Source organism: Gymnoscopelus braueri (assembly GCF_963280865.1).
Source record: "Gymnoscopelus braueri genome assembly, chromosome: 18".
Lineage (NCBI taxonomy): Eukaryota > Metazoa > Chordata > Actinopteri > Myctophiformes > Myctophidae > Gymnoscopelus > Gymnoscopelus braueri.
The window spans coordinates 38462333-38487866 of record NC_137618.1 but is presented as its reverse complement, the minus strand read 5'-3'; the positions used below and the strand labels follow the sequence as shown (position 1 = coordinate 38487866).

At 39.9% G+C, this 25534-nt stretch overlaps 1 long non-coding RNA gene across 1 annotated transcript; it reads left to right on the top strand.

Moving 5' to 3' along the window:
* Positions 1-19770: 19770 nt before the first annotated feature.
* LOC308106197 lies at positions 19771-21578 on the top strand. Its single transcript, XR_013934978.1, has 3 exons — positions 19771-19876; positions 20399-20541; positions 21233-21578. It is a non-coding gene; the product is annotated as an uncharacterized lncRNA (long non-coding RNA).
* Positions 21579-25534: the final 3956 nt, after the last annotated feature.

The following is a 25534-nucleotide window of genomic DNA, read 5'->3' as shown; positions in this document are numbered from 1 at the left end:
GGGATACCGCTACCAGAAAAATAAGGTGCCAAAATATACTGGCGCTGTTGGAGGAAGACCTGCAATGTATTCAGCCAAACCGCCGTGTTCAACATGGATGAAGACGATCCAAATATCATCATTTTAACCGTTCCAGACCACAACCACCGGGATTATGGTGATGTTGTTTCAAGCACTGTCATTGTACAGAGGATGATTCAGGCGATTGAAAATGACCCAACCAAGCCTGTTAAGAGGATATACGACGAGGTCGTCAGAGATGCAACAGATGACGAGAACATCCCAGAATTTAACAGTGTGCGTTCCAAATTGAACAGGAAGCGTGCATCGCTTTTGCCTTCAATTCCACACAGTGTTGATGAGGTTCGCGTTGAAGATGAGTGGGCTAGAACATGGGATGGAACTGAGTTTCTGTCTCACCAAGACAATGTCTGGGGAATTCTGGTTTTTGGCACAGACAGAAATTTTGCCAAGCTGCAAAGGTGCGCAGATGTGTACATGGATGGAACTTTCAAAAGCTGCCCGAGGCCCTACGAGCAATTCGTAACCATCCATGGCAAGTACCACGGTAGGGTGGTGCCACTTGTCATGTGCTTGATGACCGGTAAAATGGTTGGCCAGTACAGGGAGGTCATGATGCACGTCAAAAGAAAAGTCAGGCGCGTAACTGGACACCGCTGGAGACCGCAGCGCGTAGTGACAGACTTTGAAAGTTCTCTGCTCCTGGCAATACAGACAGAATTGAGTCAGTCATCAGGCTGCTACTTTCATTTTTGCCAAAGCCTATGGAGGCGAATTCAGGACCTGGGGCTAGCAGGTGCATACAGGCGCTCTAGGAGCTTAAAGAAATTAATACAGAAATTCATGGCCATTGGATACCTGCCATTGGCTTTGGTGAGGCAAAACTTCAGGATCCTGGCAACTGACAGAGCTACAGTACGGCTGACACGGCGCTTCCCCGCTGCGGCCGAGTTCATCCAGTACATGGAGCGCAACTACATCAGAGAGGGCGCGCAGTTTCCTACACCGTTATGGAATGTCTTTGACAGAACGTCGGACAATAGGAGTAACAACTTTGTTGAAGGTAAGAAGTTAGAAATACTCTGTTACAAGTGATAGTCAGGAATAAAAAATGTACTTGAGTAAAAGTATTGGTATTAAAATGTACTTAAAGTTCCAAAAGTAAAAATACTCATTATGCAGAATGTATTCAACTGTATAAAAATCTTTTGAAAATAGCCGATCTACAAGCCCACAATAAGTTGCATCACCACCACGCATTGTGAGCTTGTAGATCGGCTATTTTCCAATGGCCGAAATATATGTAGGGCTGAAGTGGTATGTTTTATAATAATTATCAACATTTAAAAAGTAACTAGTAACTAAAGTTTTCAACTTTAGTGTGTGTGTGTGTGTGTGTGTGTGTGTGTGTGTGTGTGTGTGTGTGTGTGTGTGTGTGTGTGTGTGTGTGTGTGTGTGTGTGTAAAAAGGGTTTTGTTATTTATATATATTTTTTTATTGTTTCAGGATTCCACGGAAGATGGAACTCAGCTCTGCAGAGGCGCCATCCATCACTCTGGATCTTTCTGCGATGCCTTAAAGATGAGCAGCGGCTGGTGGAGGTCAGAACAGCTGCAGCAGAACGGGGAGAGCCTCGTCCACCATCAAAGAGGAAATGGAGACGTCTGGAAATCAAAATCTCACGTCTGAAGCGGGAGTACAATCACGGAGACCGCACACTCACAGAGTATTGGGATGCGATAAGGCATTCGGTGCACAATTTTGTGTAAAAGACATTTATTTGTAGGCCAACAGTTGAATGACAATATTTTTTTCCTAGGGTGGGTAACTTGTGCTGTTTTTCGCTGTGAACATTTTCACATTTTTCCACTGACCAAATGGACACTTTTTTGATTGGCATTGCACTGATAATTATTTTATTTGTTTTATGACGAGATGCGGTGAGACACTTAAGAAGCACTGAGGACACTTTATTGTCTCCGCCAGGCCGAAAGGCATGGCGAGAGAGTATGTTTTACCCCCTGTCCGTCCGTCCGTGTGTCCGTCCTGTCCATCGGTTAGCAGCTAATTTCCGGCACCGTTGGCCCAGTCGCTACGAAACTGTGCACACCCACTCCCTGGATGCCAATTCAGAACCTCTGCCCCACGTTTCTCACATGGGCCTGTCATAGCGCCACCAGGAGGCCGATTTGTGCAAAACCCATTTTTTCCCATTACTCCTACAGCTTAACCAAACGTCATGCAAATCGGTACACAGTATCTCTATAGTCATGTGATCAACCCGGATCTGTCCGATTTCCCATATTCCATCCTCATTGGCTAAGGTTGGCTTCCAAAGTTTGCAGGATTGGTCCATTTTGAACAAACTGCCTCAAATCATGAACGCAGCTTGCCATTTCCATAAAATTGCACACGCACATTCCCACTAGGCCGAGGAAGAAATGCCACTTGAAAAATTTCAACTCAGCCTCATGGTGGCGCTATAACAGGCCGATTTGCACTTTTAACTATAACTGCACGGATCTGCGTGAAACTTTGCAAGCATTCTCCCTAGAGGTAAAGGAAAATCCTTTGCCATGCATTTTTCACATCTGCCTTTTAGAGCGCCACCAGGAGGCTGACTTTTGGAAAACTATTGTATCAGTAGTCAGTATCTCTATAGTCATGTGATCAAGATGGAAGTGTCCGATATTTCATATTCCATCCTAATTGGCCAACATTGGCTTCCAAAGTTTGCTGGATAGGTCCGTTTGAACAAAATGCCTCAAATCATGAACGCAACGTGCGATTTCTGTGAAATTTTGCACACACATTCCCACTAGGCCGAGGAAGAAATGCCACCCTTTTCACATTGGCCTGTTATAGCGCCACCAGCAGGTCTGATTTAGCTAAACACATTTTTGGAACAAAATTCCTCAAATCATGAATGCAGTGTCCGATTGCCATGCAAGGCCTAAGAAGAAATGGCACCATTTTCACATTGCCTTATTATAGCGCCACCAGGAGGCCACAATAACCTACCTGACCTGGCGGAGACCTGTGCTCCGAGGAGCACTTTTTCTAGTTTGTTTTTACCTCCGTTTACCGTTGCTCTGTATTGTTATATATATATGCTTCTTGGTTTTTTTTGGTTTTTTTGCCTTATATTGCTGTACACAACAGTAGGCTACTTTTTATTTTTCTTACCCTTTACCTGTAACTTTGTAACTTTAACTGCTGTGCACCTCTGGGCGACTGATTTCCAATTCCTCCCGCAAGATAATGATGATGTAAAGGCCAACAGTTGAATGACAGTTTTTTTTATAGGCTAGTTTGAGTTTGATGAGCCTACTGTTCTGGCCTCAGGTATAGTATAGGATACCTGGTTGAAGTGTTTCTGTTGTTGTGTTGTTTATTGATTTTGCCAGTTTTTTTTTGTTTCAAATATTTTTATTGTGAAGCACAGGACACAAATATACATTTTCCGTTCAAGTATATGGATTGCTTCCTTTACCCCCCCCCCCCCCTGTTTTGTTTTCTCACTCCCCATGTAAAAAGTCTTTGAATACCAAAAGCACTGTGATGTGAGATTGTTGCATGGGAGATTATTGTGCAAATGAAGATCGCTACTTCTTCTCTAATTGCTTGCGCGGACATTGGTTTGTGTTCGAACTGTATTTGGACAGACTTTACATGATTCAATAGTAATATAATAATAATGATTATATAATAATAATAATAATAAATATAGCTGCAAGCAGCGATAAGCGGGGCCAGGGAATGCAGAAAGAAAAAAGAAAGAAGCAATGATAAGTAATATGCACAATAAGCCATAGAAACATAGAAGAATGAACTTGAGAGAAAGAAGACCATGTAATTAACAAATGAGCATTTTAAACCCTCACTAACCCTAACCTCAGTAAAACAACGCCTAAGCCTATCCTCAAGAAACACTATGTGTAAACCCAAGAATGCCAAATCATGATCACCTCAATACATTGTCGCGGACAGGGATCGAACCAGCGATCTACGGACTCCGAGGTTGCATCTCATCTCATTGAGCTAGATATATGGCCTCCCTGGTAGTATCTGTTGATATTTATTTCCGTCCATTATGAACCAAGCCTCTGTGTCCCGAACTACTCAGATCACTGGTTCACAAACCATTTACCAATAAAGGCATTTTTGTGTCTCCTCGGAACGAAAACTAGTGAAAGTAGCCGATCTACAAGCTCACAAAACGTTGCTATCTGAAAAGTTGTGAGATTGTAGATCGGCTATTTTCACAATGAAGTTTGTCATACATTGCAAAAACATACTCTCTCCAAGAAGCATTTCATGTTACCTTTAACAGTTGCACATGCATTAATTGATACAGTCATGTTTTGTGCGATACAATTGAAAAGTAGCCAGCAAGAGGTGAGGCTTGAACCGGCGACGCTGCTATCCAGAGGCTGATGCTGAAGCGAGACGCCATTGGACCAACAGACCAGAATCAGTGAAAAAAGATTTCACACTAACACTAACACTAAGATCACTCGTTCACAAACCATTTACCAATAGAGAAATTGTATGTCTCCTCGAAACCGAAACCAGTGAAAGCAGCCGATCTACAAGCTCACAAAACATTGCTATCTGAAAAGTTGTGAGATTGTAGATCGGCTATTTTCAGAATGAAGTATGTCATACATTGCAAAAACATAACCTCTCAAATAAGCTTTTCATGTTATCTTTACCGTTTGCACATGTATTCATTGATACAGTCATGTTTTTTGCAATTCAACTTAAATGAGTCTACATGAAGTGAGGCTTGAACCGGCAACCTTACGGTCGTGAGGCACTCGCTTAAGGGAGAAGCCATTGGACCAACACACAAGTCATGTGAAAAAAGAGATCAAACAGATGATACAGTTTCACGCAAATAGCTGAAAAATCCTGGGTTTAAGTGTTTTTCAAAGTGCTCAAAATTGCAGACAATCTAAGGGCGGAGCTTACGGGTCAACGTGATAGATGTGTTCCTCCTGAGTCAAGGCACATGTGTAAGCAGGTTTAATGGCTGTCGGCCAAACGAGGCATGACTTTTGCCTGTTTAAAGTTTGCATTTTCAAAAAATCGCTATAGCGCCCCCTTTGACCAATTGGAGTAAGATTGGTTTCAATGATATTTGGAATGACCCTCAACATTACCGCAAAGTTTCAAAGAAATGTGAGTCTGCATGTATGTGATAGGGGCAGATGAATAATTGTCATAAAACTGCAATATTCATTGGCTCATTAAAGCTTAATTTTTTCACTTATGGAAAATCCGCTGCATCGTTGAGTCGGCATAGGTCCAAAGTTCATGTGTAAAAAGTTTCGTGCAGATTGCTCAAAAATCCCAGGAGGAGGTTTTAGCTGCTTTTCATATAATTCAAAATGGTGGGAGATCTAAAGGTCAGAGGTCAAAAGTCAGAGGGTGAAAGTTGTTCAGCATGAAGAGATGCATATGTGTATCGAAGTTTCATGGCTGTAGGTCAAACAGGGCATGAGTTGTACCTGTTCAAAGTTGGCATTTTCAATTGAGTGCTATAGCGCCACCTTTTGACGAAAGATTATGAGAATTATTTCTTGATCGTTTTTCATGACCATCTACCATATGGCCGAGTTTCGTAAAAAGCGACAGCACGGTTCAGCCAGAACTGCGAAAAGTGGGAGAAACAGAATACTGCCAATCTTAAAACAGGTCCAGAGCTGAGCTCTGGCCCCGTAATAATAATAATAAGAAGAAGAAGAAGAAGAACATATTATAATAATTAATAATAATAATAGCAATAATAACCATATCAACAATAATAAAATAACACAAAGTAAAAGCACCGAACATTTGAAATACTATAAAGTAAAAAATACCTCAGAATTGTACTTAAGTATAGGCTACAGTACAATACTTGAGTAAATGTACTTAGTTACTTTACACCACTGCACGTTCATCTATTGAGAGAACAGGCAATTTCTAGTGAAAATTACGTCACTGTCAAACTACGATGGAGCAATGTTGTCAGCTTGTAGATCGGCTATTTTCGTTGCGCGACCCTGTCGTATGACAAAGTATAAATACTTCCAAGTGTTCAAAGTATTTTTGAGGCACACACGGACCCCAGAACTGCATAGCATACGTCATAACTTTGCGCGGTGGCGCATGCTTAAAAGAACAGATCTACAAGCTAATATCCTGTACTTGCACAGTGTTGATAGCTTGTAAATCTGTTCTTTTTGCGCATGACAGACACCGCTCATAGACCGAAACAGGGAGAAGAGAGAGAGAGAAAAAAAAGGTTGGTTTGTGTTAATACATAATAATACGGGTAATAATAATAATGATAATAATAAGAAGAAGAATTATAATAATTATTAATAATTATAATAATATCAATGATAACCATATCAACAATAATAAAATAATACAAATATATGCTAATAATAATAAAATAATATTAACAACAATAATACTTTATGGAGTATCTGCTGTAGGCTATTTGTTTCAATGAAGTTGACAGGCCTAGACTTGGCCTATAGATGTTTGGCTACCTTAAACAAATACAGGTCATGATGTTTAAGCTTTATGATAATAATTGGAGAGAGTGCGTCCGCTGCCGTGCACCACTGGTGCTGCCGTGCGCGCGAGGCGCTCCATGTTCGGAATATTAGGATGTCGTAATTATGGGTTTTAAATGGCACGGTCGAAACATTAGGATGTCGGGATTATGGGTTTAATATAGTCGGGAAAATGGCATGTCGGACCTATGGGATGTCGGTAATATGGGTATTTTTCGAAATTATGGGAGGTCGAACTATGGAGAGGTCGGGATTATGAGCGGACCCCCTTTGGACCACCTCCAAATTTCCATTAACTGGCAACCAACCCGATCACGCCTCTTAACACCCAGTCCCTTGACGGGAAAGCCATACTTTAAAACCAGTTGCTGGTCTGGCAAAAGAGTAAATTCATAAACATGGTCATTATTACCTGGCTCCCACCCGACGGTGCCGGCCACCGGCAAGTGACGCTACACAAGGACCACACATGTGTATTAGCAGAGTCTGAGGTAGGAGTTAACTTATATTTATTTTTCTTCTCTTGTAAAAATGTTTTCACTCTTCATACCAGTAACCTGTAAGCTGATTGTATGACATTCTGTATAGTAGTGTGCATATCTGTCTGTCTCTTATATGTCATCATGATTTGTGTGCATGGGGTTCTCATCTTAAACAAGCTCAGTGCTTAGAGTCACCTAGTTTAGTAGACCTTGTATTGTGAATGTGTACTTCCATGGACTTTATTGCATTCACCCAGCATGGTGGTTTATGACTAACCCTACATTGTTTTGTGATGTTTAAATAATATGATTTTCTGTATTATACTGTAGAATGCCAGACAGACCCAGACCCTGGTCAGCCCATGCTCCTGCCTGTTGGGTGTACAGGTGCCTCGGGCCTATAGGTAGGAAGTTGGGCTTGCCAGTATATTGTATGTATTCTGTATTGATGATGGTGCTCAGTGAGTAATTATATTTTTGTATATTGTAGGCTGAACTGGTGACACATGGGATCGTGGTCAGCAGGGCAGCCGCTGCTCTTTTTCTCCATTTTGTTTATGTTTAGTAGTTGCTCAAGTGCCTCACCTTTGGTTCAGTTTTTATAAAGAGTCCTCAGATTATTGTACCTTCACATTGATGACCGTGCTTGTTAAAGTGTGCAGTGTTTTTTAGTGTTCCATTTCATTAGTTTGTGTGTGCGCAATTTAAGTCGCAGTGTCTTAACTATTTGCTGTGTAATTATTATTAAAGTGTTATTATTGCCCCCCGGTCAATGAGCGTGATGGTACAGACTCACAGTGTTATTTATGTATAAACATATAGTATATACATAAAGTGTCCAATGGCTGTACGCACAAAATTCATCTAAAACCTTTGGAATGTCAGTAACTAGTTGACCTTCATCACCATACACCTCCAATGGTATTTTCTTCTGCCTTTTTGGACCAAGTATATATGTATATACATATACTATCCAGTAAAACAACAGATCCTGTGCAATTGATTAAATAAAGCTTGGGCGGAGCCACTCTCTGTGCCGATCAATGGGTAGCCAAGACATAGTAGTTATAAAAAGTACAAATTCAGTTTGACTCTGTATCTCTGTCTTGGTGTTGTGTGTGGGTGCAGACTTGCCTCCGGTTGATCAGATCGGGAGCAACCTCTATCATTCTCCTAATTGTCATCAGTTACACACCTGCTTTTATAGCTGATGGTAGTAAGGGGATGGAGGGGTATGGGGCGGGAGTGATGGGTGTGGGGTGCTCCCCCCTAGCCTGGCATTTTTTGTCAGGGGGGTGGCTCTGCATCGTTTATGATATTCATTCATATTTGATACAGCCTGTTTCTGGCAAAAATGGAATTAATTCTGCCTTAAAAGTCTTAAGAACTACTACTTCCGGGTCTGAAATCACTGTCCCCACAGCAGCTGCGTTCATGGGAAATGTAGTCTTTGGGTTGTTTGACTCGTTTCTAGTGTTTATATTGTGTTACTCTTTGGGTAAATGTGTACATTTACACCTTCAGTCGATGCTTCATATCCATATGAGTAAAAACGCCAGGGTGGGGTGTTTATTTTTGGAACACAGTTCTTATATGAAGCGATCTAAGATTCCCCAATGAGGATATCAATACAAAAAGTAAAGCCATGAACCTGCGGAAAGCACCCTCTACTGGCAGTGACGTCAGGACTTCGGTGCTCTATAGTAGATCGGTTGTATGTGGTCACTGGTGCTCTATAGTAGATCGGTTGTATGTGGTCACTGTAGCTTTTGTATTAATAATAAAATCTGCAAAGTAACAAGTAACTAAAGCTGTCAAATGCTGTCATTGTACTAAACAATGCGGCCGCAGTGACTTTACGAAAACACTGGGCAATTTTCCTGTGTCCTTCTTTCTCCCTTCTAGCAAACACCATTAGTGTGCATTGGAAAAGCTGAAAAGACTGAGATCCATATGTGCTTTAAAGTGGGGTAGATTCTAAAGTATAAAAGTGATCAAAAGGTTAAACACAGCAATGGAAGTCATAATGTACCTCAATCTTTTAAAGTTTAAATGGAGTGTGTACGTTAAAGCATGCTGAAGTAACATGATTGTAAACATGTGTTACGATCCTTAGGTCTAGGGAGTGAAGGACCGTGACATAATGGTTGGTGAGTGAAATGAAGCTTATTGTTTTTACCTTTTTTGTTATGGTACAGAAAGTGACAAAGATAATGCAATACAAGTAAGTGACAGTTAACTTAAATTATAGAAATTTATGAAGTGACTCCACTACAAAAACCAATAAACAAAGATAACAAGCTAACCTATTCTTTGTAACCCCTATCTAACCTAATCTCTACCAAATCAAAATTACATGAAGTCCCTAATCTAATCTAATTTCCCTAATCTAAACTAATCAAAAAGAGGACTGTGAACAAAAAGCTGGCACTGGCGGTCAAACACAAACAATACCCAACAGGGTTATGATCACTGGTACTCCTTTGGAGGTAGTCACTTAACTTTATAGTCTGGGCGTTTCAGGCCATATTTTGATGGAATCGCACTTTACAATAAAAGCATGAAATTTGGCACACAGTTAGCCATAAGGCCATCGCAGATTTGTCCTGTGGTAACCATGGCAGCCATTTTCCAAAATGGCCTCCATATGCTGTTATTTTACCAATAACTCAGGTGCTAGATTCCTCATCCTTGAAAATGTAGGATTAGTCACCAGAATCAAGATCCTAGGTGGTCTAGAACCTGAGTTATTGGTAAAATAACAGCAGATGGAGGCCATTTTGGAAAATGGCTGCCATGGTTACCACAGGACAAATCTGCGATGGCCCTATAGCCAAAAATGTTCCTTATGGCATGCCCTAAAAGTGCACGATTTTTGCCCGAAACGCCCGGACTATTAACTCAATGCTACTTTAGCAAGCTCCATTCAAACAGGGTGCACTCAAACAGGGTAATACAAAATACAAAGGGGTACCAAACTTTTAGCCCCCAGAGTATTGACTTTGATATGTTTAGGTGGACAGCATGTAACTGCACTGCTTAGCATGCCACACACTGCCAATGTGCACAGCTGGTGACAGTTGTTTTATAATGGCCAGGCGTCCTCCTGATTGGTCCACTGGTCTGATAGACGGTCTCCTCCTCAACCAGGTCTCCTCCCATGTAGGACCTGAGCTGGATAAGCAGGAGTCAGTGGGACTACCAAATAACTGTACAATCCATAGTAATACATAAAATAATGTTTCACATGTAACAACAAGTGAAAGAAAAAGGGGTTTTCAGTTGAAATAACATTGACTTTCCCATAGACTTTTTGGGGTGTTTAAAGTAAAATATTTCAAAAACTACATTTTTTTTCAAAAAGAAAAGTACAAGCACCCGTGTCCACAGTAAGCTGGATTTTTTTTACAGTTTGAATGGAGTTTCTAAGTGAAAGTATGTAGAAGTAGTTAGGTGCCAAAGTTTTGGGGAGAATAATAAATAAATAATGTAGAACATCAATAGTGTGCTCGCTGCTACTGCAGCGAGCCCACAACAATAGCTGAACTGACGTATGCACACTATTACAATACAATGGCTATCAGGTCATTTTATAAAATAAAATGTTGGCCTATATTTTTTATGATACAAATGGCAAGGCAGTTTTTACTGAAGGAGGAAACAGGAAGTTGGTAACTGCGGTTTGAGCACTCCTCTGTTTTCTGTGTTAAGAAAGATGGTAAACTACCTATGAGTCATTATTTCTGATCTCTACAATACCACTGTGTCATTGCTGTACTGTAGCTTTTTCTTTGCTCTATATACTCAGCAGGACAATTAAAAAAGTATATTTTTTAATACAGTAAGAGTAACAACAATCACATAGTGGCAGATTTAAAGAGAGGCAACATGGCTCCATGTTTAGTAACAAGGAGATAGAGCAGTAATCACTAATCAGTAATCAATAATATATAAATCAATATCTTTAAAATATGTATCACTCACCTCTGATCATAGGTGATCAGAGGTTGCACACACACACACACACACACACACACACACACACACACACACACACACACACACACACACACACACACACACACACACACACACACACACACACACACACACACACACACACACACACACACACACACACACACACACAGGAGCTGTCCAATACAACCACAGTCCTTTGTTGTTGGTCACTGGGCAATAAATGAATTAATGCTTGGATCAAGTTGTTGAATGACGTGGAGATAACTTATTATCTAGACTAAATGTCTTGCTATTGGTTACTGTTTTAACTCCACTGTCTGTGGTACAGAAGAGGTCAGCTGACAGCTACCTCAGTTCCTGAAGTTCACACGTACAATCTGCGGTTAAGTCTTTTTTCTACACATACATTAAAAGTGCGCAGAAAACAATGTGCTTGAGTTCGTGTTGAAGCCAGGCTAGAACAGACAGCAGCTCAGAGTCGATCTGCAACAGTGAAGCCCAGTTTAGGACAACACAGATATTGTACAAAGTGAGTAAGATAATATTTAAACATATACAAAATATTGTAGTATATTGCAATCATGTTCAGTAATGCATAATATATATTTTTACTTGCCGTAACACTTGCCCTATAGCCTTGACGACCTTGCAGGCTTATGCAAAGGCAAAAATGTATCTTAGATAGCATGTTATGTAGACAGATGCCAGGTCATTTGTAGACCTGACATCCTATCCACAAGTTTCCTAGGGCATTGTGGGCATCACTTCCTGTCGATTTGATCCCTGATACCTGATCAAATCGACAGGAAGTGATGCCCACAACACCCTAGGAAACTTGTGGATAGCGTGCATAGTTTCAATGTACAGTACAGATTAATGATTTTTCTTGATAATATCAAGAAAAATACATCAATACATCAAATGCATATAGAAATAGTAATCTAGGTTCATAGATAAACCAAGAATCTATACTCAATCTAAACACTATTATTATTATTATTATTATTATTATTATTATTATTATTATACTGTTTAGACTGAGGATAGGATATTGGTTTACCTAAGATCATAGATTACTATTTTATGCGCATTTGATGTATTACCTCGTGTTTTCCTTGCTTACTGAAAATCGCTCTGGATTAAGACCATCTGCTAAATGCCAAAATTGTAAATTGTATTAATAATTTGATGACCAGCAGGCAGCGGTTCCAGTAGGAGACACAAAGGAGACTCTTTGTGTCTCCTACCGGAACCGCTGCCTGCTGGTCATCAAATTATTGGCTTAGGAATGCGACAAAAACTAAAAGATATCCATGAATTCAAGTCTCCATGGGGTGACTATTAAATCGATAGAAAAAAGGTAATTTTGGGGATGAACTATCCCTTTAACATGTAATTTTACCAATTAATTCAGCTACTTTTTATAATGTTCCTTAGGATGTCTACACATATTTCTGACAAGCCAGGAATGTCACAGAGAGTGAGGTACGATGGAGGAGTCAGGGAGAAGAGGCAGGGGGTGAAAGGAGAGAAGGAGGTGAGCGTGGTACGAAGCAAACAAAGAGCAGACCGCGTCAGGGACCAAGCCGGCTCTGGCTTACAAGAGGTTACAGGAGATCAAGGTACACAATAACACATTTACAGTGTTCTCACATCAGTACTGCAGCATGGCTTGTCTCCCATGCAAAATTTAAAGTAGTAGTATGGTTAAGGGACATGCCACCATGTTGGACAACCAAAAGAAACACAAACATAAAGAGCCTGTTTCTCCTTGTGTTTTACTTCTTTAAAGATGTGACCTGTTTTTTTTGTTTTGTTTTAGTCACAGTTTCTTTGTACGGTAAAGATATATTCTGTTACATTATTGTACATCAGACATTAACTTTTCTGTAGAAATAGAAGATGCAGGGATTCTGCGGGCATTGCCTCAAATCACCATATAATATTAACTCAACTATATACAGTATAGACTGAAACATCAACAAGCTGATCATATTAAAGCCTCTACTATAACTCAATTAGAATTCTATTGTACTAATATCTACCAGTAAGTCAGAGAGCCATCGTCATCGAGAGAGGCATCTTCAGAGCGGCTGCACTTTGTCTGACTCTGCTGTTTCTTCTTCAAGCAGTGAGAACCATAGACATGGCCATGTACTGTGAGTATCCAGTGGTCAATGACACTTGTGTCTCACACAAAAACCCTACCATGCTTAACCACTTGAACCATGGCATCTCCATTTTGGGAAAATAAAAGAAAATCCAACATTTTCAAAGTCTTCCAAAATGTTCTCCTTTTTTTCTATTTAAAATGAGCTACAATAGCCGTGCTCACAATGCAATGCGACTCATTGTGAACTTGTAGATAGCTTATTTTCACTATTTGTCATTGGAGAAAGTATACTGGTCTTAGGTGGTTAACTATATAGAGTGGTTTGTCTAGTTTATTATTATTTTCATTATATAATTTTATTATTTATTATCCACATCGAGACCTATCCACATAAATAGTAAATACACACCCGATTAGGAAGATTAAGTGTTCTTCTTTTCAAAGCTCCTTTTGTTTTGTTTTTTTGTTTTATTTTATTTTATTTTATTTGAGAAACGGGTGTACTGTAGATACATGCCCTACAGCACACAGCAATTATCCCATTCCCTAGTCCCTCCCCCCACCCACTGACAAACAAAACTAAACAATAATAATAAAGAAAAACATTTAAATAAATAAACAACAATAAATAATAACAAAAATGACGACAACAACATCAACAAATGAACAGCACACATCATACTCATTTTGTGCCAAAGTAGCAGACCAATTGTGGGCAGTAAATCTGTCCACCTACCGTCACTAGCCATATTAATTAGTAGTTTCACTGTTTAATTGAGAAAACGGTGGAGACGGTCTTGTAATATCTGTCCCCGGTTATGCTTTTCAAAGGTCAATTTCTCGAAGAAGTTGAGATATCTGATCTTGAAACATCTTAAAAGTGGGCGAATAGTAATTTTTCCAAAACAGAAGAATACATTTCTTGGCAAAGTATGTTATAATAATTAACAAACTATATTTTTTGGGATCCATCTGGATCTCAGGCAATTCATTTAGTAAGTAGACACATGGGGATAAGTCTAATTCTGTTTCCAATACAGATTTTGTAAATGAATACAATTCCAGAAACTTTCTAGTTTTTCACAACGCCAAAACATGTGTAAATGTAATGAGTTATCTCTAGAAAATGTATGCATTTTCATTGAAGTTAGATAAAGCTTATGGATACATTTTAAATGAGCTTCTTTGATGTTGTTACTTGTAAATGGAAAATGTATCATTATTCACAAATATTTCACCAGGTGTTTATCAAATGTCATTGTTAAATCTGTCTCCCAAATCCTCAACAAAGTTTAAAAAAAATATTTAGAAAAGATGTCATACAATTCACTAATTTTACCTTTAATTGTAGTCGATGACATTAGTGTTTATTCTATTTCATATAATTCTAGTCTTAATTTATTTTCTCTTCTAAGTGAATGTATAATATTTTGCATTTGTAAATATTTAAAGAAATCAGTATTTGGGATACCATATTCTGTTCTTAAATCCATAAATGACTTTAACTGCATATTTGTATGAAACAGGTCTTTGAATTAATTTATCCCTAACTGAGCCCATTTGTTTATATTAATTGATGTTAGATGTTAATCTAGATCAGGTTTACGATAAATAGGAGAGTATATGGAGGTACAATTGGTGATACCAAGTTTTTTTTAACAGTCCTTCCAAGCACGAAGTGTGTTAAAAATAGTGAAACAATTATCTATCATCATAACCTTTATTTCAACTCGGATTACAGTTGAGGGGCAGGCCCTCATTTTCAATGTAGCCGAGATACAACAATAATATCAACAGAGATACATATATACAATTCAATATCAAATATATTAAATAATGAGAAGACAAAGAATACTCAAAATATTTTCCAGAACTAAAACAGATACATAAGAAAATTAATTAAAGCAGTTACAGTCTGAAATAAAAGTGTTGGAAACCATTGCCCTAAATTGACCCAAGGAAGGCAGTGATCTAATTTTTAGGGACTTCTGGAGCTCATTCCAAGTAGATGGAGCACTAACAGAAAATGCTGCTTTGCCTAGCTCTGATATGAGCAAATGGAACCTTGAGCGTTAGGAAATCACTTGAGCGGGTCTTGTAGGAGCTAGGGTTCTGCTCCAACATACCACAAATATAAGGCGGGAGCATACCTGAGATGGCTTTAAAAATGAAGAGATACCAGTGCTTATCACGCCTCTCAGAGAGAGAGGATAAGCTAGCGTTCCCATAAAGTGTACAGTGATGGGTACCATAACTGTCACCAGTTACCCATCTTAAGGCAGAGTGGTATACTGTATCAAGGTGCTTTAAAATTGATGGCGCAGCAATCCTATAAATAGTGTCACCATAATCTAGGACAGAAAGAAAAGTGGCTTCAATAATGTTTTTTTTACACGATACAGGAAAGCATGCTTTATTTCTATAAAGAAAGCCCATTTTTTGTCTAAGTTTAGTGACAAGGTTGTCAACATGAAATTTAAATGATAATTTCTCATCGAGCCATATTCCAAGGTACTTATATTCTGAGACTCTCTCAATTGAAGAGCCACTCGAAGAGATTATGTCTAAGTTATCATGGTTGGAGGTTCTAGCCCTAGTGAATATCATAAACTTAGTTTTATTTGTATTCAAAACCAGCCTAAGCTCAACCAGGGCTTCCTGGAGGGCACTGAAGGCAAGCTGCAGCTTCCTATTGGCAAGCTGGGCTGTCTTGGCAATACAATATATGACTGTGTCATCAGCATAAAGATGTGCATAGCAGTCATTAAGAGAAGAAAAAATATTATTGATATATAAAGTAAAAAGGACGGGGCCTAAGATGGAGCCTTGGGGGACACCCATGGAGACCGCACGGAACTCAGACTGAGTGCTCCCAGACTTTACAGATTGGTGTCTATTCAGTAAATAATTTTGAAACCAGTTGGAGGCTAACTCGCTAAAACCAATGTTGTGCAGTTTCTGTAGTAGCAGATTGATGACGCCACACTTCTCTCAGGTTCACAGCCTTTATTGCCAACTCTGTTAGACAACAACAACATACACAGTGTGGTTGGTGGTGTGGATTATCAAGACACAGCTCTTGCCCCAAAACAGTAAATGCAGCAGCAGAAAGGGCTGAATTACAATATTCACAGTGTGATCGTATAGTTAAAAAAAAAATACCAACATGAATTAATTGACATAAATTTAGCCATGAAACTTTTTTCATTTATAGAAAATACAACAATTAATTAATATAAAAATAAAATACAAAATTCTATGCAAAAAGGCTCATACAATTAATACAATCATGAATCAATGAACTAATTTCCCTTCACAAAACGTACCTGTTAGACAACAACAACATACACAGTGTGGTTGGTGGTGTGGATTATCAAGACACTGCCCTTGCCCCTAAACATCAGAACAGAAACTATACATTTCAAATGGCACCGCCATTACTGTTGTGCAATAATATCATGCTGCATCTTGCAACTTTTCACTTCAGAACAAAAGACAAAACAGTTCAATTTTCATCTTACTGACAATTGCAAAACATGTCCACAACATTCATATCACTCAACTAATACTTTAGTGAAATTAGCGTTTTGTAACTTAATACATGAAAATACCAACAAGACAAGACAGGAAATGCAGCAGCAGAAAGGGACCCGCAGCTGGTTTCCAGGGACTAATATAAAAACCACACACCACAACGGGGCGCAGTTACACCAAAGTGAAAATAAAAGGGAGCCTTGCATAGATTAACAGAATACACATGAATTTTGACGGACTTCAAACACAACTAGAAAAAAAATCCTACGAAAATTTAAGTGTGCCTGCAACTGGCTGGAGACTCAAAATAGAAAATTTAAGGAAAAAAGGAGCATCTAAAACAATGTTTGAAAAAAACTAATACATTTTTTAAATATATAAACAATTACTCAAATGGTTTCGGAGCGATGAATTTTGCGGGAATAAATATTATTATTATTATTAAGTATGGCGGATCTCAATAAGTGTTTTGCCATTACATGGCAGGCACACTTAACTAGAAACAAATGTTCTAAGAAAATTTAAGTGTGCCTGCAGCTGGCTGATGCGGGAAGGGGACAGAGCAATTGTGTGTGTGTGTGTGTGTGTGTGTGTGTGTGTGTGTGTGTAACATCCACTCTCAGAGTCAGCAATCATAATAATAGCCTGGTTGTCCCGGTTATTCCGCACGTTTTGATGTATACATTGCCAGCGCCGTATCAACCGTGTGGCAGGAGTAGCATTTTGGTCCCCTCGGGCGGCCAAAAAAGGTGTTTTTGCGTAGATTTTGCGAATTACGTCCGAATGGTAACGCGTAACGGCACGAAAATTTCAAGCACACTATTCCCGGCCAAGCCGCACGTTTTGATGTATAGTTTGCCGGGGTAGTGTAAAGCGTGCGGCAGGAGTGGTCGGACAAAGTTTTGCGGTGATAAAAAAGAAAATAATAAAAAAATATATAAAAAATGAACCAAAGCCAAACCAACCCCCCCCCCCCCCCCCCAAAAAAGGAGCATCTTAAAAAGAAAAATAATAATCTAAAAAAAAAAAAATACTCAAATGGTTTAAAGTGCTTGCTTCACCCACTTCTGAAGGTCTGAGCCAAAAACGTATTGTATATGTATTTGTTCGCAGACTCCCACTTAGGGGGGGTAGGCGAAGTTTCGGAGCATTTCGGGGACTTTTTTTAACATGGGTTTCGATGGGCGCCAAAAAGGGGGAGTGGTTACGTTGTTCTGCCTATTACGTTGCCATGGTAATGCGAAACTGCAAGAAAAGTAATAGCCTGGTTGGCCCGGTCGTTCCGCACGTTTTGATGTATACATTGCAGGGGACGTGTCAACCGTGTGGGAGGAGTAGCATTTGGGGCACCGCGTGCGGCCAAAAATGGCGTGTTTTCGTAGTTTTTTGCGAAACGCGTAACGGCAAGAAAATTCCGAGTACTCTATTCCCGGCCAAGCCGCACGTTTTGATGTATATATTTCCGGGGTAGTGTAAACCGTGTGGCTGTTACGGACGACCGAAATTTGCAAGGATAAATAAATAATAAGTGTTTTGCCATTACATGGCAGGCACACATAACTAGAAACAAATTTCCTAAGAAAATTTAAGTGTGCCTGCAGCTGGCTGAGGCGGGAAGGGGACAGAGCAACTGTGTGTGTGTGTGTGTGTGTGTGTGTGTGTGTGAGTGTGTGTGTGTGTGTGTGTGTGTGTGTGTGTGCGCGCGTGCATGCGTGCGTGTGTGTGTGTCCACTCTCAGAGTCAGCAATCATGTAGCTGCGGCCCCCTGAGAAGAGCCCAATGTCCGCTGGGTTTCAATGGGGGGACTAAAAGGGAGCGTGGTTTTGTAGTTTTGCCTATAACGTCGCCGTGGTAGCGCGAAACGGTGAAAAAAGTTATAGCCTGGTTGGCCCGGTCGTTGCACACGTTTTGATGTATACATTGGCGGGGCCGTATCAACCGTGTGGGAGGAGTAGCATTTTGGTCCCTTTGGGCGGCCAAAAAAGGCGTTTTTACGTAGTTTTCTGCGAATTACGTCAGAATGGTAACGAAAATTGGTCAGAATGGTCACGAAAATTTCAAGCACACAATTCCCGGCCAAGCCGCACATTTTGATGTATAGTTTGCCGGGGTAGTGTAAAGCGTGCGGCAGGAGTGGTCGGACGAAGTTTTGCGGCGATAAAAAAGAAAATAATTTAAAAATCAATAAAAAAATTACCGAAGCCGAAAACCTCAAAAAATAAAAACCAAAAAATTGAAGCAAAAAAGGAGCATCTTAAAGATTACAAAAAAAAAAAAAAAATGTTTTTAAATTAAAACAAATACTCAAATGGTTTCAAGTGCTTGTTTTAGCCAGGTCTGAGGCAAAAACGAGTCCGATATATATTCGTTCGCAGACCCCCACTTAGGCGAAGTTTAGGAGCATTTCGGGCACTTTTTTTTTAACATGGGTTTCAATGGGGTCAAAAAGGGGGCGTGGTTACGTAGTTTTGCCTATTACGTCGCCATGGTAACGCTAAACGGTTAAAAAAAAGTAATAGCCTGGTTGGCCCGGTCGTTCCGCACGTTTTGATGTATAGTTTGCCCAGAACGTGTTAATCGTGTGGGAGGAGTAGCATTTGGGGCACTGTGTGCTGCCAAAAAGGGCGTGTTTTCGTAGTTTTTTGCGAATTACGTCGCAATGGTAACGTGTAACGGCAAAAGACACGATTCCCGGCCAAGCCGCACGTTTTGATGTATATATTGCCGGGGTAGTGTAAACCGTGCGGCAGTTACGGACGACCGAAATGTTGTGGTGACATATAAATAAATAAACTTGAATATGGCGGAAGTGATTTGCCATTACATGGCAGGCACACTTAATTAAGTATGGCGGAATACAACAAGTGTTTTGCCATTACATGGCAGGCACACTTGATAACAACCCTGTTACAGTAACATTTGAAAAAGGAAATGTAATCTTGGAAGGACGTTCATTCTTATTACATTTATTCTGCCTTTATCCTTCTTCAAAGCTCATTTTTAACAGAGATGCTTGACCTCATCATGATCAGTAGCAACAACTGTGTTTATCATCACCGTTTGGTCCTTTGCAGATAATTCAGCCAATAAAGAGTTACTGACCAGCTATAACAACATGACCCTGGAAAGAGACCGCTTACAACGTGCAGTAAACCAACTTAGATAGGCAGCAGGTGAGAGAGGATACAAACATTATTCTTTAAAAAATGTATATAATTTATTGTTGATATTGTTATTGTCAGGAATGTAGTGGTAGACAAAATGAGTAAAACCTCATCATTGCTGTTTATCACCACTGTCACAAAACCATAAATAATGTTTTATTTTTATTTGAAAGCCTATACAACTCTCCAAAAGGTGCATATTTGACGGCATTATTGTATTTTAAATTAGTGGCTTCCCTCTTTGTAATTTGAAATTCTTACTCTGGTTTTGTATTTGACTATCCTGCTACACTAATTGAGGAGCACACCCATGGAGTGTATGTGCCCAGTCTCACAGCACACACATGGCCCAACTAACTCCACACTTCCTCACTATCCTCAATATTCTGTGTGGATCTGCGATGCGAAGTGGACAATGCGTCACGCTAGATGTTCGGGCTGCTGTCTAGTTATTATAATTTTTACAGCTGTGTTAGATTTGATTACCAGTGCATTGAAAATCCATCAATAATCCTCCTGTTCGATGTTTAGACAAGCTGTGTCCCAATGGATGGCAGAAGTTTGGATTCAGATGTTATCAGAGATCGTCTGAAGAGAAAACTTGGGAGGAAAGTAGACAACACTGTCTGAAGACGGGAGCAGATCTGGTGATAATTAACCGTAAAGAAGAACAGGTTAGTGTCACGATTTACAAAACTGGCAGACCCAAATGCAGACACGACACTTAAAGATAGTCCAAGGGTTTTTATTAAACAAAGGAGGAACGGGGTAGGTGTTGTCGTCTGGCGTGAAGGTAGGCAGGCTGAGGTGAAGGCAAACAGGTGGGCAGGTAGGCAGGCAAGCAGGCAGGCAACTGAAGAAGAGGAGAACCGGAGTGAGTCAAAAAAACAAAAAACACTGGGAGAAAAAGCAAGAACTCAGTAGAGCTAGAATGTACTCAAAATACAAGGAATTAACTGGCTAGAAGCGTTACCGCATAGAGACTGTGAAAACAATCTGGCACCGCGTGGCAGATGACCAGGGCTTTTATAGAGTGGAGGTTGATGAGCAGATGGCAGGCAGGTGAGTGAGATGAGATGCAGGGACCGTGACAGTTAGTGTGTGTGTGTGTGTGTGTGTGTGTGTGTGTGTGTGTGTGTGTGTGTGTGTGTGTGTGTGTGTGTGTGTGTGTGTGTGTGTGTGTGTGTGTGTGTGTGTGTGTGTGTGTGTGTGTGTGTGTGTGTGTGTGTGCATGCACACGCACGAGTGTGTCCATGTGTCCAACATCCATAAATACATTTACATGTGAAGTAATTCAGTGATTATAATGAACCATTAATGCATGATTGAAAATTAATGATGGTTCAATCATGGACAAATCATCAGGAATTAATCAGAGAACTGACCGGTGGGAAAGGAGCATCTTGGATTGGTCTGAACAACACTGAGGGAAAATGGACATGGGTGGATGGAACACCACTGACAACAACGGGGTGAGACATTTAACAAGTCTTTCTATTGTAATTCTATCAACGTCACTGTATGTGAGAGACTGAGTGGATGTGGTTAATTATATTAAGTTGTTTACCTTGCAGGTATTGGGCCAGTGGAAGGCCTGATAACAATACAAACCATAACTGTGTAAAGTACAATCACAAGCAAGGAGATTGGGTAGATGTAAATTGTGAAGAAGGCTTCCGCTGTATCTGTGAGAAGTGATGTTTCTACCACTTGTCTCTGTTTATGAAACTGCAGCTAACTGTTCTTCCTTGTGAAGTAATACTGTAACAATAAGTACCATTATACCAACATTATGGTACTGAAGTTCACACTGTTGTTCTGGTAGCAAGTGTAAAGTATGTTCCCTCAGCTCTACAGAATGTCAACCCCAACTCCCACCCTAATAGGACTGAGGGAACATAAACCCTGGGGACATAGGGGGATGACCCTGTAATTTACAGTAGTTCCATAGGGTTTAATGGAGTTGAATTTATTTTTCACTCCAAAAGTATAAAAAGATTAAAAAAAAACTTTTGCATATCTTATTACATATTAGCCTGAATATTTAGCCTGAAGTTCTTCAACGTGAAGCCTTTTACATTTATACACTTAATTCTATGGCGCCTAACGGGCTCAACAAGGAATTTTATGTCAAGCTATTTCTGTGAATATTCTCTTGATTTTATTACTGTATTCATTCATTGTGTATATATTTGTCATCATTTGCCTTTTTGAATTTTTATTGTTCTTGCTTCGTTGTTGTCCATTATTATTTTGTATTGCATTTGCTGTACCCAATTACATTTGTTCATTGTATTTTGGTTGTTACATCTAGGCGTTTTTTTTTGGAGTGATCTCTATTTTTCCAAATAGCCTTTTGACCTTGTATTATTATTGCATTATTATGCTTTACTGATGGTCGTCTAACCACCCCACCTTTGACTCCCCTCTTTAACTGGAGAATTGTTATCCCTCTGAATGACAGTTGGCTTTACTGCCGGCATCACCACTCCAGTCATTCACAACAGCTGCTATTGATTGCGATGCTGTACTCTGTTTGTATATAACACGGCTATTGACTGTATTGTATCAGACCTGATGAAGACCCGTTAGGGTCAAAAAGTTTTGAAACTTGAATAAATGTTCTACTGGGAGCTATTACACGGTGTGCAGACTTCCCTTCCCTCTTCTAATCATGTACGTATTTTTGTTGGGATGTGCGTGCTTCCCTCTGGACACTGACATGATACTGTCCATGATGCTGACCATGATATTGACATGATACTGACCATATGATACTGACATGATAAAGACCATGATGCTGACCATGATATTGACATAATACTGACATGATAAAGACCATGATACTGACATGATAAAGACCATGATACTGACATGATAAAGACCATGATACTGACATGATAAAGACCATTATACTGTCATGATACAGAAAATCGGCATAGGCATTGTCGGACCCCCTTAGACTCTGTTGCCTCCCACAATTTTCAAATGTTTCTGCATTCCAAAAACCCCAGGGCACGCTAACATATCTGTTTCCGTCACCAAGAAAGTCTTTGATATTACTGTAACTATGGTACAAAAGGAGTATTGTAATTTGACCAAATTTCAACCCAGAGATTAGTTGGCGATGCATTTGAAAAAAGAAACGTTAATGCAAAGTATAAAATATCCTGGTATCAAATCTGTTATAACTGTCGTTGCTGTCCGGCAGGAACCAGCTAACTCAATTTTTCTGCTTTTGCATTTTTTTCCCATAAATCAGTGCTATCGAACACCCTTTACGTCTGTGTGTTGGTAAAAAAAAAAATTGAACCAATGAAAAGTATTTTAAAAATGTGCTTCTGACAAAAGCAGCTAAATCCTCAAACTTTCTGCTAAACCAGCTAACTCCAGCAAAGGGGGTGGAGTAGCTGACTCCAAGCTCCACCCCCTTTTGACCTCCAACCTCATTGTGAGCTTGGAGGTCCATTCAGCTGTTCTTATCAATGATGAACAAAACCTCCTAACTCCATTTTTGTTTTGTTTTTTTCATTTCCTGAAAAATGAACATTTTGGAGTTAGCTGGTTCCTGCCGGAAAGCAGAGATATGAACTGTCTTTGATGAATTGAGTACAAAGGACCCCAATGGAAACAAGCTATAGCGCTTTATTGGGTATAATACCTTTTACAAACTGCTAATAAAGCATTCAATCAATCAATCAATCATATGCGAATGGAAATGAAGGGAATTGGAATTAACCAATCCCCTTAATTAATTTAACTACATCAGTTACGGTATACAGTATCTTACCTAGAGGCTTTTTTTAGGGGTTATCGAAGTGGTACTTTTACACACAAACGTTGCTTATTTTTCCCATAATACTGTACTGCAGCTCTATGGTTATAGTCCAAAACAGAAGAATATTTTCTGTTAACAAAAATGTATGTTCTACGTACGTTACCTCACAGTAGTATACTGCTGTACACTATGTATTAATCAAAATATTTAAAGAGAGAGCGTGAGTGTGTGTGTGTGTGTGTGTGTGTGTGTGTGTGTGTGTGTGTGTGTGTGTGTGTGTGTGTGTGTTTTAAGTTTTAAGATTATGCCTGGTACCAGGCTTAACCCGTTCTTACGCATATCCTACCCAAACATGAAAATTGAAAGAAATGGAAAATAGCATAACTATTGAAGTAAATGGCAAGGCAACTTTATTTATACAGCACCTTTCATACACCAAGGCAAGTCAAAGTGCTTTACAGAATAATAACAAATACAATCAGAGTGCAACAATGCACTTTAATTAGAGTATAAAATATATATATAAAAAAAGATATAGGCCTACAACTAAACAATACTAAAGAGACAAATGAAAAATGTCCATACAATTCTGACCCATGGAATGAATCAAAACGGTTATTATTACGATAAAAGCACACCCTGACTCTATTCCAGGACAAAAACTACAAAAAACAACAAAAAACGAGAAATGTTCCTATCACAATCTATATTTCTGTTTTTAGTAATACTTGGGTTTCTTTCTTGCCAACAGTCTTTTCTTAATCCTTAAAGTGTATATTTTAAGATTCTGCCCGGTAAAAGGGTAAAATAGTGTCATGGAGTTCATTTTAACCCTTTCTTATACATAATCATGCAAACAAAACAAGCAAAACCTTTTCAGATCACATTGTTAAGGTATATCAGACCAAAATAAATAAATGAATAAAAAATCCTAAACTACAACTAATCAGTCATCATCATCATCATCATCACTAAAGAGACCATCAAGGTATTTATCTTCAATATCCATCTCTTCATCCTCCTCATCATGCTGATACTCTCCATCGGTCCATCCTACTCATCCACATTATTCTTTGATTAATCTGCTTCTTTCCATATAGAGCTCCTTGCTCTTCTTCTGCTTTCTGGGCCAGTATGCTACTACTGGCTACTACTGGCCCTCCTTCTCTTCCACAAGAGCAGGAGGGAGGATGGGCCACCCCCCATCCTCCCTACTACTGGCCCTCCTTCTCCCATCCTCCCTACTACTGGCCCTCCTTCTCTTCCACAAGAGAAGGAGGGAGGATGCCCCCCCCCCCCCATCCATCCATCGTCTTCTCCCAGGCCATACACTGACCATAGGGGTTGGGCTTCACCTATACTATTTTCTTAAGCATATAAGTCCACACAGCATCGACTGACTTCATTAGAGTATGGCCATACATAATGCAGCCTGGCAGTGGTACCTGAATTTTAATGAGGCGCAGTTTATGGAGCTAGTTCAGGCCAGGCAACTCAAGGGATTGGGGCAACCGATCAGGTGACTAGGTCACATGCTCTTTTCCTTCTGATCGGGTGGTTATAGGTACTGCGCTGTTACCTGCTCACTCTGGCTTCCCTGTCTTGCTGAGCCGACGTGTGTCGTTACTGCTGCTGCTGCTGCTATTGCTGAGATCTGCTACCGCTGCTCGCTGCTTACCTGCTGCTGCCCATGAAAGTTTATAAATTCATCTCCTGGTCGTTCGTCCTCCTCGCCATGTCATCCTCCTCCACGGACACGGGGAGCGAACGGGGTGCGGAGGAAATTCCGGACACAGGGATCGCGTCCCTCCCCCCTGGGGGCATCCCGGGTCCCCCGGCCAAAGAGATCGACTCTGCGTCCGATCAGCGGCGCCGTAGTTCCCGGCTAG